Below are 18,108 nucleotides of genomic sequence, written 5' to 3'. Positions count from 1 at the left end.
GCCAATTCCACACCAACTTCATACATCAACCGCCTTAACCATTACATCCTACAGTTGCTTCATGGCCATTTAATGCATGGGGATTGGACGTCGTAGGACCAATCACACCAAAATCATATGTAGGAGAAGCCTATATCCTAGCCATAATAGATTACTTTTCCAAGTGGGTTGAAGCCGTACCCCTGAGGGAAGTCACGAAGGAAACTGTTGTCTGTTTCATCAAAGAGTATATCATCCATCGATATGGTGTGTCTCGCTACATCATCACTGATAATGGAAAATAGTTCTCCAACCGACTCATGGACGAGCTCTGCAAGAAATACAAGTTTAAGCAACATAAGTCTTCCATGTATCATGCTCTGGTCAACGGTCTCACGGAAACATTCAACAAAACGTTGTGCAACTTCTTGAATAAGGTAATTAGCTGAACAAAGAGAAACTAGCATGAAAGAATAAGCGAAGCACTTTGGGCATATAAGACGACATATAGAACTCCTACCCAAGCTACGCCTTATTCTCTCGTATATGGCGTGGAAGCTGTTCTGCCACTGGAAAGTAAAATCCCCTCACTAAGGATGGTTATACAAGAATGCTTAACCGAAAAGGAAAATGCAAAGCTACGACTTTAAGAGTTGGAAAAACTCAACAAAATGAGGCTCGAAGCTCAACAACACTTGGAATGCTACCAAGCACAACTATCCAAGGCATTCAACACTAGGAATGCTACAAAAAGGTCCGCCCAAGGTCTTTCAAACTGGAGATTTTGTCTTGGCATTACAAAGTTCTATCATCACAACTCACAAGACAAAAAGTAAGTTCACATCAAAGTGGGATGGACCTTATGTAATACAAAAGGTCTACACCAACGGTGCCTACTTCATCATGGCAGAAGACGGCTTAAAGATCGGCCTCATCAATGGCAAATTCTTAAAGCATTACTACCCCTAAACTAAACAAGCAATGTTTCTCGCTTGCACGAGCCTAAACTGCACACGGCATAAAGCTCCTTGCCTGCATGAGCCTAAACGAGGAGCTTGCATGAACCTAAACTGCACACGGTACAATGCTCATCTCCTGCATGAGCCTAAATTGTACACGGCAACAACACACTTTGTTCGCATGAACTTAAAAGGCGACACTCAACTCTCCTTGTTTGCATGAGCTTAAAAGGTGACACACAATGCTCCTTGTTCGCACAAGCTTAAAAAGTAGCACCCAATGCTCTTTATTCGTACAAGCTTAAAAGGCGACACTCAATGCTTCTCGCCTATATGAGCCTAAACTACACACGGCACAATGCTCTTCATCTGCATGAGCCTAAACTGCATATGACACAAAGCTCCTCATCTGCATGAGCCTAAGCTGCATACGGCAACAATGCTCATTGTTTGCACAAGCTTAAAATGTGACACCCAATGCTCTTCACTTGCATGAGCCTAAACTACACACAGCATAATGCTCCTTGCCTGCATAAGCCTAAACTGCACACAGTAACAATGCTCATTGTTTGTATAAACTTAAAAGGTGACATTTAAGTCTCCTTGTTCGTACGAGCTTAAAAGGCAACACACAAAGCTCTTCGCCTGCATGAGCCTAAATTGCACATGGCAATAATGCTCCTTGTTCGCATGAGCTTAAAAGGCGACACTCGACACTCTTTGTTTGCATGAGTTTAAAGGCAACACTCAACACTTCTGGCCCGCAAGAGCATAAACTGTGTACGGCAAAAATCAAAATCACCATCAAAACCATCAAAAAACAATCCAGAACTCCTTTGAACTACGTCATGACTTGATCCCTCCTCAACCGAGGGTACGTAGGCAACTTGAAACTTCAAAATTTCAAGTACAGTTACATCATTAACAAAAACACAAAAACTTTGAAGAATAAAGAGCAAATCCAAGAATGTGAATAATTTATTTCTTTAAAGGAAGAATTCTGCTATAAAACCGTATTACAAAATGAACAAAAAACAAAGATGGCTTCTCCAGTAGTCAACAAGGTGTTATTCCAAGTCATAGCTCCACTACGGATGCGATCGCCAAGAAGCTCAAACAAGGCTGATGGATTGTCACAAACATGGTAAGAAGGGTTCAAGATAAGAATCCTCGATGTACATGCCTTCTTCTTCGTATTTGGTCAACCAAAATCAATCACCTCCCAAGATACTTCAGAAGACCACGGCTTGATATGCATCGAGTTGTTTTTCGCAGGAAGAACAAGTGCCTTAAGGCTAATCAACGGCACACAAAGCTTCAATGTCGTTCCCCTATCTTGCGAGTTGTCTTCCTTTGCAAGAATGATGATGGTATTAAAGCACTTGAAAAATATTATGGCTGCAACGAATAAAAAAAAAAGAAAAAAGAAAAAAGACAACATAAGCATAAGAGTGGGGTGGCAAGAAGAAAAAAAATTGCTTCACTAAAGCAAATGACATGCGAGACAAACCTCGTAAGCATCGAAGGATGACGATTACAAAGTCACAATGACAAAAAGAAATCAGCCACAAAGCTTAAGTAGCATGGCAAGTAGGGCAGCTATAAGACGGTCCTTCAAAGCACGCTATAGTAGCAAAGAAAACCAAAATGCTACGCAATCACACTATGCAACCCCGTAGCAATTATGCAAGAAGTTTCTTGCACTACACGACAATGTCACCACTGAGGGAAAACTATGACTAAAAGGCACTACACAGCGCAACCCCGCTGCGGTCTTTTGCACAGCACCACATGGTAAAAAGCGAAGCACTGCAACAAGGTCCGACCAAGCAGTCCACGACAGCAACAACAGCAACATACACGGTACAGCAGCAAAGACAATGCACGACAAGGAATTGTGAAAAAATACACACCCAGTTGTCTTACAAATAGGGGTTAATTGCTTCCTAATGCTATAGGGAGAATAAATATCAAATAGTAAAAGGAAAATCAAAAGAAGGAAGTACATTCTAACCAAAAGAAGGAAGCAAATTCCAAGCAAAAATGGCAAGTTTAAGCCAATCTCCACAAACAGGATGTTTTTGGTGATAATTCAAATTTCCGGAGGAGTTTTGATAAAAGGCGAATTGGAGAAGGAAGCTAAGAGGCTGATGATCGTTGTGTCCAAATTTCATAATTTTCCCTAAAGCCAAACATTCCAGTTTTAGAAAGTTAATCTAGTAGAAGTTGTTTTCTTGTCAAAACTGCACAGCTGTGGGAAAATGACGAGTTGAAGGCTTTCTCAATTTTTCCTAGTGGTGTGTGATATATCCCTGAAAAGATAAGAGATAAAGCTACGTTCCCATATTTTTACAAAATTTTCTAGAAGAGAAATCGACCTCAAACTGGGTGTGCAAGTCAGATGACGAGTTTCCCAAACCAAGGACAAGTCTTCAAGTTTCCTAAACCAGAAGGGAAAATACCCCCTTGGCCAAAAAAATGAAAAAAGGAAAGGAAAAAAAAATGCAAATCCTACTTACCCAAAGACAAGCATTAAATCTTTCTAAAACCTTGAAGGAAATCACCAAAGTTTTCCAACACTTTGAAGGAAGTCACCCTCATTACCAAAATTGAAGGACATTCCTACCTAAGGAATGAAAAGAATTTTTTTCCCACAACCACAAGGAAAAATCCAAGTCTCAAAGTACACCAAATGTATTTTGTCAAAAAATTATGGAAAAATCAATACGCACAATAAGATCAAGCCTCTATGGCCCTTGAAGAAAAGTTTCATTTTCTTGCAAAATCAAGCCTCTATGGCCCTTGAAGAAAGTTTTCATTTATTCAAGACCAAGCCTCTACGGCCCTTGGAGAAATGTTTCATTCAAGAAATACGCCTCAACGGCCCTTGACGAAATTCATCATGTCAAGAAATAAGCCTCTACGACCCTTGATGAAGCAAACTAATTCAAGATCAAGTCTTGATGACCCTTGAGTTAGAACATTCACATTGCAGGACTTAAAAACACATTTCCTACATGTGACAAGCACATGCCTACAACACGCCTTAAAGTGGGGGCATTTGTAGACATATAAATTTCGTTGCAGACAAATGATGCATCACAAAGCTCTACGTGGCATATGACTCACCACAAATGGACAAGTCATCAATGACACGTGGCACAAATCGAGCAAAGGAAGCTCAAAAGCATTCCTAAAACGCGGCAAAGGGGAAGAAATCTCCCTAAAATAGCAAAGGGCCCAAATTGCTCCCAAAAGAGGAAAGAAAGCTAAAGCATCTTCACAAAACAAGCAAGAATTGAAGATTGCTCGCAAAATAGGCAACAAAGCCCTATAGATTTCGGCTAGGCAGGGGATAGTGGCTGAAATTAAGACATAAAACATGCCTAAATTCTCCCATGGATGAATCAAGACACAAATCAAAGCCAAATCCATCCAAAGGTATGGCTTTGGTAGTCTATAAATACAAGGTCCTTAGACAAGCATAAAGGTCGGAAAAATTCTACATCAAAGGTCGACAATTTCTACATTGAAAGACCGAAATTTTCTACATCTAGAAGAACCTTTGCACAAATCTTTAAAGACTAATACGCTGCCAAAGCTCTCTTCAAAGAATGTACAACCAAAGCCGAAGCTTTCTTTTGATCAAAGCCAAAGCACCCCCTTGAAGAATAAACAAGTACTTGTGCCGATTCCTTCAAGACGTTGTTGCAAGCTCAAAACTTGTAACGATGTTCGATTCAAGATCAAGTCGCCAAGATCCTTGAATCAACGAAATCTCACATCTACACTACATTTGCTACAACTTTGAGGTGAAGACCATCTAAGCGTTGTTTTAAAGCTCAAAACTTAAAGCAATCGTTCAATCTTTCATCCGAGATCAAGTCATCGCGACCCTTGGAGCAACAACCTACGCATCTACATCAACTTTGAATTCTGAATCAGAGGAAAATTGTAAACAGAGATTGTAATCCTACAAATTCATCAATACAAATCTACTTTGTACATGTGTTCTCGTTTCATTCGATACATAATTTTTGTGTTTACAAGGGTGTTTCGTGGTTCGGAACTATTTGAACTAGTCTATGTAATTCTTTGGGAACTGACATGTAAATCTCCGTATGTATATTCCTATGAAGAAACACTAACCACATTCGTAATGCTGCAGTCAATCACAGGGCGTTTGAGAGAAACCTTGTGCCGTAAGGCGTGCATCATATCTCATTGTTTCATTCATCTCATTACACTTCATTTCCCACTTCTAACACAATAGGGTTACCTTGGGAAATGTAGGAACAATAGGTCCAAAACACACTTTGGTAAGGAATTTAACCTGGATTGTGATTTCGATTGTCCAATCAGTTCTACGTTGTCACTAATCAATGAAACACGATTCGTTATCGTCGTTTTTCATTTATGTTGGTAGATACCATATAAGTGAAAAGATCATCAATGATAATCTCATTCCAATTCCATTATCTCATCCAAACTAGTATACTGGACCAAGAACTTCAAGTCTTGGGAGTAATCCAGATTAATCTTATGAGATGGAAATGATTTGAGACAACGATCGAGTATGGATTCATTTTGTGCCGTGACCTTCCTCTTATAGAGAAGTAAATTTTATGAACCAAGTGATCTGTCGTGCTTTAGGCCAAGACATATTGATTGGTTATCCGCTAGTGTACTGGACCGTCCAACATGAGCGGCTAAATCGTCATTCAGGGTGGCGAGGATGTTGACTCAACATCCATTAAGTGCGTCTATCCTTGCATGTTGGAAATGTGCCCTAAAAGCCAATCATATGATGATACTTTATGGACATTTCACATGTTAAACTAATCTAGTTTAGTATATATAAAGGACAAAGATTATTGTTTAAGCTATCTCATATAAATGTTATATGCTTAAACGATAAGTCTAAGGAATATGTAATTGGGAGAATGTGATCTAAAGAAGTTAGATTCATGAGACCATTCTCTTTCGTATACATTTCCTAAACGTTCCTGATCATAGGATTGCCAATTAGGCATTGACAGTCTATTCAGATCAGTACGTGTTATGTCTAGGGAGAGTGACTGGTCTCGAGTCATTGGTGTGGTTGATACCAAGACAAGCATATAGGTGCTCAATATATAATAAGTCCACTGAACACGATCAACAAGGAGTTCTCATAATCATGTCACATGAGAACTCATGATTGGGTTAATGCAAAATAGTCCTTTAACCTAAGGCATCATAGTTGTCTTGTGGTTAGGTCCTTGATCTTTGACTATGTCAAAGTCACTCCGTCAAAGGGTGTCCACGACATAGTTGGCGTCAAGCCACTTAGCCATAGAGGCAAGTGAATGCGCAACAAGGGATCTCTAACCTTCAAATCATTTAAAGGAGAATACTCTATGATATGATTAAGAATCTATGGCCAGAGTATGAATGAGATTTAGGAAGTCGTTCCAAATCATGTTCAAAGTAATCATATAAGTAAGAGAACCACATTGGATAATAGACATGAATAAACTATCAAACAAACAATGTGGTCAAGAGTATTGTATTAGAGAAAGACTATATTGCATTGTAATACTGAACTGAATAGGTTTTCCACCTTTTCTGATTAGCTTGGGTAGCCATGACATACTGCTAGGTGTCACTCATGGTTTGTGGAAGCCCTAAAGGTGTATGATCATTAAAGGGAAAATTGAAAGTAAGTTTCAATTCACAATCGATTTGAAGAGTTCTGATCATCCACTGCCTTGCTAAAAGGAACCTAATGGATCATACACCGAGTAAGGTAGAGATTGAAGAAACAACAGAGATGAGTAAGGATAATTAAATGGTTTAATTATTTTTGGCTAGGATTAATTAATATGTTAATTAATCAAACGAATAAGTTCGTTATAGACATCAGGTTAGTTTTGGGCCTCAAGGCCCAATGAGATTTGAATGTCAAGTCCAATAACTCAAGTTGTATGACAACTTGAAAACATAAAGGGCTTCAAAGCCTAAATAACCTACAATGGCCTGCCATATAGAAAGGGGTAGTGAACTTGCCTTAATTGCAAGTTTGCCACTACATTGTGAGGTGGTATAAAGGCAACTTTATAGCCATTTCATCCTGAGGGTTTTCTTTGGGGAAATTGGATAGAACACAAGCTCTCATTTTTCTCTCTAAAAGGCCGGCCACCCTAAAGGAAAATAGCTAGCAATCATTCTTCCTCTAGGTCACTCATCTCTTCCTCAACGCTTTCCTTGGTGTGGAGACTTAGAGGTTCCTTATTTTGGAAACTTCGAAAATCCATTCCTTCATCCATTCAATAAGTCATGGAGCTAAGAAGCAAAGTTCCTCCATCCACATCCATAGAGTCAAGGAGCAATGAGACTAAGGAAAGAAGGCCCTCAAATGGGTGAATATCCTTTTCCAAGCAAAAAGGTGCTCCAAAGGTATAAAAGTTTCTCAACTTTTTTCTTTGTGATTTGAGTTGAGTCTTGGTTCACCACGATTACAAGGCCTTGAATTTCATGGGTAAAGTTTTGCTTTTGAGTGCGTACAAGTATGATTCCGCCTTTTAATTGTTAATTGCATGCACAAATGTTGCTCAAATGAATTATTTTTCACAAATATTTCATTCATTGCAGGCATGTTTGCAGCTAGTATATGATTTCGTCACTTTAGCTAAATCAGAGGAATGCGTCTAGAGCAACATTCTAAAAGCTAGAATTTATTGCACTTACTTATCATACTTGTGCAGTATGGGGATCGAGATGAAACATAGTGGGCAACGTCCACACAAATTCGCACCATTCTATAAGAACGTTGACATTCTTATCTCCCCCTAACGGGGGGAAGATTGTCTTATTGAAGTGACAATCTACAAATGAGCAGTCAGAGATCGCATGCAAGGGTTCTAAAAGAGCTAATGTGAAGGAGAATCGTAATCGACAAAGATTCTCATCCTTCTTTGAGGACCTATGTTGGTATGTTGCGGTGGTGCAACGTGGCACATAGAATACACACCCAAATACGTAAGTACGAAACTTCAGGTTCGTACCCAGTAACTAACTGTAACGTCAAATAGGTTGGGTAGCAATGAGCCTTAAGGTGGACCAACATAGTTGCGTACAAGATTGCATAGCCCTAGTCAGAAACCAAAAACTTGGTGAGTTCACCAAGGTCCGGGCGATCATTGAAATTGCTCTTTATGATCACTCTGTAAGGCTATTTCGGGTGAACATAGGAATTCAATGTTCAATTGTAAACCCAAAAAACATGAAATACTTATAAAAGACTATCGATATAAACTCTTAAACATTATCCAATCTTCCAGACTTTATGGGATAAGTAGGGTGGTGAACCCTTAAAATTGGCCAGGAGGTTAAGCAGCAATGTGTGTCGATAAACATATAACCATTTTTTCGATTCATCAACCAAAACCATAAGTATTTATATGGTTTGAATTTTGGTTGGATTAGTCCACATATATTCCCTTGAATCCACTGTGAAAAATAGTGATTTCGTATCTTTGCGAGGAATGCTTTAGAAAATCAATTTCCCCAATGAGAATGCTTGGCAAAGTGTGCTTATAGGCACAAGATCCTTACTTCAAGTAAGGAGATGCGTCATGGCATCATTGTTCGACCTAAGTGTCCCAAAAGGTCATGCCAAAGCAAGTAAACTGCTCGAATCACCCAGCTCCAAGCCTGCCACATGTGGCATGTTCCCAATTGAGAGGCAACCCATTGGCCCCAAAGCAAAGCCTCAGGCTCATTTTTGGAAGTGGTGCAAAAACATTCCATTCTATTTTCTGCAGTGGTTTCATTCATAATCATTGTTATCTCGAATATTCTTAATGACATTCTTCCGGAACGGGAAGAATATAAAGTCTCTGACTTGGTAATTTAGTACCATTCATATAATGAGGAGCGTGCCAATGCTCTTAATCAGGTTGGATAAACCTAAAGTCGTTGCTAGAGATGTGATTTAGGTATAAAATTAGTGTGTGTAGTATCTCATTCATCCAGACAACTAACTTTCCCACATTCGTACATAATCACCTATTTAATTGAATTTGGTCACATGTTTTAAGAAACATGATTCAAACAACTCATATACAAGGATAATATCAATAAGATTATCCATAACTAAAACAAACACCAAACATGAATCCAAGAACATAGAAAAATGTTCACAAAGTAAATGGTTTACTAAGGGGATTCGGCCAACAAGACTATCCATGTCAAAATTCTGCTTTTCCAACGATGTTCGGTGGAGCAAAATTAGTTTCACATATTGACTATGAGAATGGTACTCCTCAACGACATTGGTAGAGACACGAACATGTGCATAACCAATGATCTATTCCATCGAGACAGAAGTAGATTCTATAAGGTTAAGGTTCAGGAATACTATCTATATTCTTAAAGTTTTAGGTCTTAGGTGCCAAGGATCATGCTTCGGGCATGATGCCACACCTTGGCAAGCACTGATTCTACCATATGTTGTAAAAACAAACTCGAAATTGGATTGTGAGAGAGACAAACCCAGACTTGGGTTTGGTAGGCTCTGCCGAAGCAAAGCAATACCATTTGGTGCATATTTGCTGAAACAGAGCATGCCCTTTGGTGTATCCCTGCCAAAGCAAGACACCACCATACTGTAGGCTTTTATCGAACTGGGTTGAGTTATTCGGTAGACTCCAGATGAATTGGGTCTATACCGTTCGGTAGACTCCATCCGAATCTAGGTTTATACCTTTCTCTCACGATTGTGGTAGTAATAAAATCCAAGAAAATTCCACTTTCTACACTGCTGCCTCAAGAACGAGTTATAAACATGGAAGAATGAAAAAAAAGTATTCTCGAGTCGAAATTCTATCAAATTTATAATCTTCAAAATCGTACTCATTCATGGACGTAATCATGGTGTGCTTCTGGCGATGTCTTTCATGGTACTTCTGTGAGTAATACTTTGAGCATAAGTCTTTGAATGAAGATCATGGCATAAGCTTATTTAGCTCTTCCATGCCATTATTGGCTTCAATGGTTTCTCAACTTCTTAATTGTTAAGTGGAGTGTCACGTCTTGTATCTACATAAAGTGGTTTCTGTTAGAAACGTCCAAATTATTCAAATCAAACTTGTGAGGGTTTAACAATCCATTGGATTGGAGGGAACAAGATTGTGATTGGTGTTTATGGGAATGAGTCATCCATAAGCATCAAAGTTAGAACATTCGAGTTTTAAGACATGGTTTTCATGAAAAATTCAGGCTTTCATGGGTGTATTGTTTTATGAAAACTTCAGGTTCAAAGGCACTAAATTGAATATTTGAAACTATAGGTTCAATTTAGTTTATGAACGGTTAGTTCATAAAAGAAAGGTTCATGCAATAACACATAATACAATATGCTGATTTAAGAGTAGTGGATTTAAGTTGCTTCAGGTACTCAAGTGTGAGCGCTTCGGGACTAAGAAAGGATGTGAACTGTTCAAAGAAGAAAATAAATTATTGAATCGTTAATGTCCAAAAGTGATTTTTGGGCCAATCATTTTGGATGTCTTGTTAGATTAATGGACTGCTGGTCACTTTTAATTAACTCAATAGATCGGGACCAAAAGGAGTCGATCGTGGAAGCAAAAACAATGACAGATGGGTCATATTAGCTTTGGTTGGTGATAGACCAAATGATGATTGAATTATAGCTTAATTAGCGTTTACCAAAAAAACATCCTAAAAATATTTAAGTATGGTTAAGAAGTGGGGGATGCCAAAATATGGCATCGGGTCGAAAAAAGGGACGTAGCCCAGCATACTTAGAAATGAGTGTTATTCGATTCGTCGAATTACAGCTCCGCCGCTCCTAAACTTGTTTGGGCTTTGATCTACGCCTCAAGGGAAGTTGAATAAGGGTGGTGGTCGATGGTGGTGCTTGCAGAAACTGCCGATCGCCTCCGTGCACCCACAAAACCCGTCAGTGAGTTCTTCACGAATCCGAAGCCAAATTGACTCAGGTGGATGGCTATAAAAATGCCGAAATCGATGTCAAGGTGTGTACAGGAATAAGGTCAGGAAACCGAGTCGCGTGGGTTCCGGGTTGGCTGGCTCTTCTCTTGATTGGGCCGATATCCCTTTTCCTTTTCTCCCCCAATCACAACCACACACGTGGCACCGGAAGGTTCTCCAGTTTTTTGAGAGGCTTCCAGAAAAAAAAAATTTAATTACCATTTTACCCCTACATTTAACCGTTAATTTCTCTTTCGTTAAAACTTTGTTTCACAAACGGTTTTCACCTATGCGTATGTAGGATCGAGCTTTATCCAAATATGCAAAAAAAACGGCGAAACATGGGAGGATAAAGTACGTCCTCATATAATTCGGTTTAGCTAACTATCTTTTCCACTTATTAACTAGGGAATGTTTACACTGTTTCTTGGATGAGAAGGTCCTGAATGACAGTTGGAGGCTCCTTAATCCAAACTAGTTTTGAACCATTAGACAATGCTACCTTTGCCAAACGATGGGCAATCCCATTATTATTCCTAGAAATAGAAAAAAAACTTCGAAGCAGAAAACAAAGTTGCACTATGAAGAACATCCCCCGTTAACAAATCCATAGTGGAGGCACGATCCACACAAGTGTTGATGATGGATATTGCTTGAGAGGAGTCACTCTCAATTCATACCTTTTGAAACCCTAGTTGTAATGCCAATTCAACCCCATGAAGGATCGCTTATAGCTCTACATGAAGTGCCTGCGATATTGCAGGCAAAAAGCATGCACTCGCTGCCACAAAAGTCCCATGTGCATCCCGCAACACAGAACCTGCCCCACCCACCTTGGCCTCCAAATTTGTTGCACAATCCACACTAAGGCACACCTAATCCTCTTCCATCACCTCACCCACCGAACATTTGCCTCCCCCATACCGAATAGGCGGCCCCACTGTTGTGCAGTAGGCACAAGAGCCGCAACAGCTTGGAAATCCTGCAGCCATGCCAAGGCACATTACACCACTACCCTTGGAGACCCTTGCTTTTCGCTCTAAATCTGATTGTTTCTTTCCTGCCAAAGAAGGGACACCACCATACAAGCAAAGTCGAAAACATAATTTTTGCATTCTAGTAAAGATAAAAACCACTCTTTGACTGTATGACCGGAAATCGAATCAACCAAGAAACTGAATGGGGTTGCAAACCATGTAGTTATAGCAAAATAGCACTCTTTAACAACATGCACCTCAGTCTCGGGAGCCCCATTACAAAAGACACACTCCATATCTGTCGATATTCTTTTCCTAAACAAATTTGATTTTGTTGGGAGAATATTCTGAAAAGTCCTTCAGACCATGTTCCATACTTTTGGCAGAACCTTAGCCTTCCATATAGCTTTCCATAACGGAGAGAAATGGCTTCCACTAGTGTCCGAAGAAGAAGCACTTACCGACGATGGTTTAACACAATCCCATGCAACCTAATATGCACTCTTCATTGTGAAAATATCGTGGTCACTATAATGCCAAATTAATTTATGTAGTGGGAGCCGAGAACTAATTGGCATCGTACAAATATGATCCCTATCATCCTCATCAAAGAACTCAACGAGTAGGTCGTCAAGCCACACTTCTTGATCCACATCTATAAGCTTTTGGACCTGCATATCCTCCCGAGAGAGTGGCAGCATAGATATGGGATGAAAGGTAGAGGGTTGGGGCACCCAGCTATCCTTCCATACCCGGACCGAAGCCCCATTACCAATCATCCATCTAGAACCCTTTTTCAAAACGCTTCTAGCCTTGAGTATACTAGACCAATAATAATAAGAAGATGAAGAAACATGAGCTTCCCAAATTGAGGTATGGGAAAATATTTAGCTTTGAAAAGCCTTGCCATTAGCGACTTCGGATGTTGAGTAATTCTCTAACTTTGTTTCGCTAGTACCGCATATGGATGCAAATTTCCGCCATCTTCTCCCCTGACGAAAATGCACTTGCAAAATAATAACACCTAAGATTAAGGTCAAAAGCCTCACACGCCCACGATGAATAGGGGGCCCTATTTGGAGAATAGGGGCCAACTACATGTGGTCAAATTTTGAGTGTAATTGGAAGATATTATGTAAAAGAACATCTTGCAATCAACTTGGCAATTAATCACAAATTGAATAGGAAATTTGGAAGTTACCTTTTGAGTGAGGATTTGATGAGGAGTGATGAGAGGATTTTGAATAAATACCATTTTGATCACCTTTGACTCTTTCTTAATTGAGCCGTTATTATTTGTTACATGCGCGTGGGAATCCCAGTGTACCTTGAGGGTAATTTTGTCCTTTTCACCCAAAAGTACATCTGTCGCCTCCATAATTTTCTTGATTATTTTTGGCTCCACAAATTCCCCTACACTTGCTGGGCTGCTCGCCAGAAAGGCAGTAGGTGTAGAGATCTCCAATTTTGATGCAAATTCCCACTTGGACTTGGAATTAGATTCTTCTAGGAAAGGGAAATAAATCGGCTCCAAAGCCTATTTAAGCCTACCTTAAGTAGGGGATTAAATCAACTTTGGAGGGCAATTATTTATCCCTACAAGAAAGAAAGAAAGCTAGAGGATATTTGTTCCCCTCCCCTAGTACTCTTCTTTGCTTGCCATGCAATAAATCGTCTTCCGTTGATTTCTTTGTCTTCTTCGCGCCGCACCAATGTAAGAATGGTGCTGCCACAGGATAGCTGTTGGGGTGGTGCGGCACATTGACTGGTAGGGCTCAGGAATCGGTGTGGTAGGGGTTACAACTTGTGCTACTTGGCTGGATTGAAACCAAAGGCTAGCTCGGTATGGGCCGAGGAAGTTGCGTGGCATGGGCCATGGTTTGGGATGCCATGTTTGGGCTACTTTCCAAGAATAAGGGAACTACTTGAGTTTGATTTCTTAACTACCGTAGAAAGAACATATCAAGGACGGAGTTACCAAGATCAGAGTTGTTGAAGATGAAGTGTCGGATGAGTGAACTGTTGAGTACGAAGTGGCTGCTGCCCCTTCACCATTTGCTGCTTAGCTGGTCTTCGAGTATTCGATCTTTTGAGTTGTGTGGCCTTCTTGCACTAGAGAGCAATTAGTTTATCCTTTCGCACTGGAGAGCAGACCCAGATGGATGTCGGGGAATTAGTTTACCCTCTCGCACTGGAGAGTAATTAGTTTATCATCTTGCACTGGATAGTAGACCTAGATGGGTGTAGGGGAATTATTTTATCCTCTCGCATTGGAGAACAATTAATTTACCTTCTCGCACTGGAGAGCAGACACAAATTATTATCAGGGAATTAGTTTACCTTCTCGCAGTAGAGATCAATTGGTTTATCCTCTCGCACTAGAGAGCAGACTTGGATGGGTGTCGGGGAATTAGTTTACCCTCTCGCACTAGAGAGCAGACCCATATGGGTGTCGGGGAATTGGTTTACCCCTTCGCATTGGAGAGGATGGAAGTTGTTGTTGTGAGTGCGGTTAAGGAAAAATAGACTGCTAGACAACTGAAATAATCCCCAACATGTGAGGTCTTGTTCGGCAATTTGCTTAAGACTTCGTACTACTTGTGGAACCCATGTAAATGTGTACGTTGGAAGCTCAGTGAGCTGCTCCCAAACTTTCTTCAAGTATTACGCCATCATTAGATGTTTCATCTTGTGCCCTTTTGAGGCTTGGTTGGTGATCAGCTGAGAATTTGAATGGATTACAAGCATTTTCACCGCTAAGTCTTTCGCTAGCAGTAGCTGCTAATAATGCCTTGTCTTGTGCTCCGTCGTTGGATAATTTGAAGTTTGGAATGCCATGGGCTTAGTCGATGTGAACAGCATAGCAAGATTGGCAAAGCTGAGAGCCGTGGACCACTAAGTCCGTGATGCTCGACTATTGGTGATGTGTTACTTCAGTATTGAATCATCTGGATTGTTGAGAACAAGGCATGCCCCCGGTACTTGGTAGTTGGACTGATGTGTCATTCTGGTACTCGTCTGCCCTTTGTGCGCCAGTTTGACTAATCGAGTGGCTGCTTGCTGGGACGTTGTTGCATCATCTTCCTTTGTCCTACTTCAGGACACCTCATCTGGGGCACGCTACAAAAGTTGATTCACCAAGGTAGTTTACTGTGTCAGGGCGCTTGTCAACTCTATGACTTATCGAGACAAGTGTTGTTTGCCATTTGTGGTGGAAGAGCTTAGACGGTATATATCTCCTTGAGTAGTGGAAGTGTAATGGACTCCGAGCGCGAAATTCGAGTTGGGATATGTCAAATCTACAGAGAAATGTGGAGAAAATACCCTTAGTTCAATAGTTGATTCAGAAATCTAAAGGTGGGACGATTGAACTGGTCTTGGATTGGTTGGGATTACTTAATGGGCCATGGGAGTGGGCTAGAAAGTGGAAACAGGTCAGGTCGAGGGAATAGGATGGGTTGCGGAAGCATGCGTGCACTGAGCCTCCTCTCTCCTCAGTGCGACTTGGGCCTACTGCTGTATGGTACGCGCCTAGGGTTGGCGTTACTCTATGGCATGGGCCTAGGCGTGCTAAGCTGCTGCTACTGGCGTCTGGGCTTGGGTTTGCTCTTAGGCTTAGGCTGCTGAAATGGCAACAAGCTGGGTTGCTTCCAGGGCTTGCGCCTTTTGGGCCGCGACTTGATGGTCCTGTTGCCATGGAGCTGGCCCTCTCCCTACTACCATGGTGGTCCTCATGGCTGCCTTGGTGGTGGTGCTCTGTGGTGGCAAAGTTTCTCCTTTTGCCATTGCGTTAAGCCTCGTACATCGTCATGGTGGAGTTATGTTTCATCCTCCATCATTTGATCTAGATCTTGGAATGTAGGAACTTTCGTTCGTCATGGTTTTCGAATTTCCCATCATTGTATTTTTCCTTTACCTTTATTCAAAGAATTAAAAAATTCTAGGAATAAGAAAGTGTGAAAAATTTACGAACAAACGAGAAATGAGAAATTTTGAATGTGAGAGTCTTCTTCGAGCGTGTGAATCAAACTCTCAATGAAAGCACCACTTTGTGAATGCAAATTTCCGCCGTCTTCTCCCTTGATGAAAATGGACCTGCAAAATAATAACACCTAAGATTAAGGCCAAAAGTCTCACGCGCCCACGATGATTATTTTTTTTTTGGGGGGGGGGGGGGGGGGACCTTGGCCGAAGAATCTCCGATGCCAAAGCTAGAATTTGAGAGAGAAAGTGTTTAGGAATTTTTGGAGAGAGAACGGCCTAGCATTTTAGTGGGAAAGTACAACTATTTATAGGGGAGTGACCGGCCTTGTTTGGAGAATAGGGGCCGGCCACATATGGCCAAATTGTGAGTGTAATTGCAATTAACTTGGCAATTAATCCCAAATTGAATAAGAAAATTGGGAATTACTTTTTGAGTGAGGATTTGATGAGGAGTGATGAGAAGGTTTTGAATAAATATCATTTTGATCACCTTTGACTTTTTCTTGATTGAGCCGTTATTGTCCGTTACATGCGCGTGAGAATCCTGGTGTGCCTCGAGTGTAATTTTGTCCTTTTACCCAAAAGTACACGCGTCGCCTCCATAATTTTCTTGATTATTTTTTGCTCCACACCGCCAAATTAAAAGCATAAAGATTCTAGAACCCCATACCACCTTCCTGTTTGGCAATGCATAATTTATCCCATGCCCTCCAATGAATTTTCCTCGAGTTCGGATCACTACCCTACCAAAAACGGGCCATTAATTAATGCAACTCATCACAGAAGGTTTTCGGAGGCAAAAAACAATTCACAAGCAAAAATATTAAGGCTTTTTGGCTTTAAGAGTTTTTTGTGTACATTTCCTACAACAAAAGAAAAGCAAAGCTAGTTTTCCCACAAAAAAAAAAAAAAAAAAAAAAAAAAAAAAAAAAAAAAAAGAAAAAAACAAAGCTCTCATTCTCTACATGGATCGCACTGCAGTAGCGAGTGTTGATGATTAAAGGCTTGGGTTATATCCATCATTGATCGCACTGCACTATTGAGTGTCAATGATTAAATTATATGCTTGCTTGTCATTATAAATCTTCTGTTAAATCTTTATATTTTCCTTTACTTTAACGAAAAACCAAATTTTTACACTAAAAAGTCAATCCTGGTACTATTTACTTTACCCTTTATTTTGTCCTTATCATTAAAACTCAAAGTTTTCAAGCCATTTTCATTAGTTTTCCTTTTCATTTAACGTTTATTTAATGGAATAAACGAAAATAAGATGAAATTGCTCTATATTGGCCAGTTTCATGAGAAATGACAATTTCAAAGGGTAAATAATATATAAACCTTATAAGGAATATGAGTTTTTTGAAATGGGTCCAAAGTAACTAAAAATTAGACTTATTTCAAAAGTCAAAAGTCACTGAAAATTGGACCTATATCAAAAGGTAGTTTATAAAATTGGACTTATTTCAAATTTTCCCTAAGGAATAATGCTTGCATTCTCTCCTTGAGGGATAAACTCATTCTCCACTTGCAAATAACATATATTTGCTATAGAAATTTCTTAATTGGTACTGTTGAATTTCTTGCAAAAACTTATTCGAAATGGAGATTATTTAGTCATCTAAATGTATCAATTAGAACGATGTAGGTAAGAGTTTTTTCAGTATGTCTGGATGACTAAATGACGTTTCAAATGTTTTATTGTTAGGATGCTATTCAAATGAAGATTAAGAAATTAAGAAATTCTGATTATAAAATTTCTATGTTCGGAATACATTATTTGTGAGTGAAAAAACAAAAATGTTATTCTTACTATCTATTTTACTATCAATTTGTACAATTTCTCTAATAGAGATGAGATTCGTATGTATTGATGAACTATACATTTATTAAAAAAATAATACAAATAAAGTAAGTACGTCATTACTCGTAAAATGATGAGCACATCCGGTCAACGCAAAATGCAAGTATTATCCAATAAAATATTAGCTTTCGAAAATTTCAAGACTCACCTCCATAAAAAAGAATGAGGATCATTTTTGGATTTTTTTGTGATGATCCAGATCATCCTTTAATCGTATCCATTCATTGTAAATTGTGCAGTCAATTTTATCAAGTATTATTTGTGTTTAATTTTAAATAAAAATTTTAAAATAATTTATAATCACAAAATGTACGATATATGATGAACGGATATGATTAAAAGATTTTAG

The sequence above is a fragment of the Pyrus communis genome, chromosome 1 (assembly GCF_963583255.1).
Source record: "Pyrus communis chromosome 1, drPyrComm1.1, whole genome shotgun sequence".
Lineage (NCBI taxonomy): Eukaryota > Viridiplantae > Streptophyta > Magnoliopsida > Rosales > Rosaceae > Pyrus > Pyrus communis.
Note: the sequence above shows the minus strand (reverse complement) of the source record.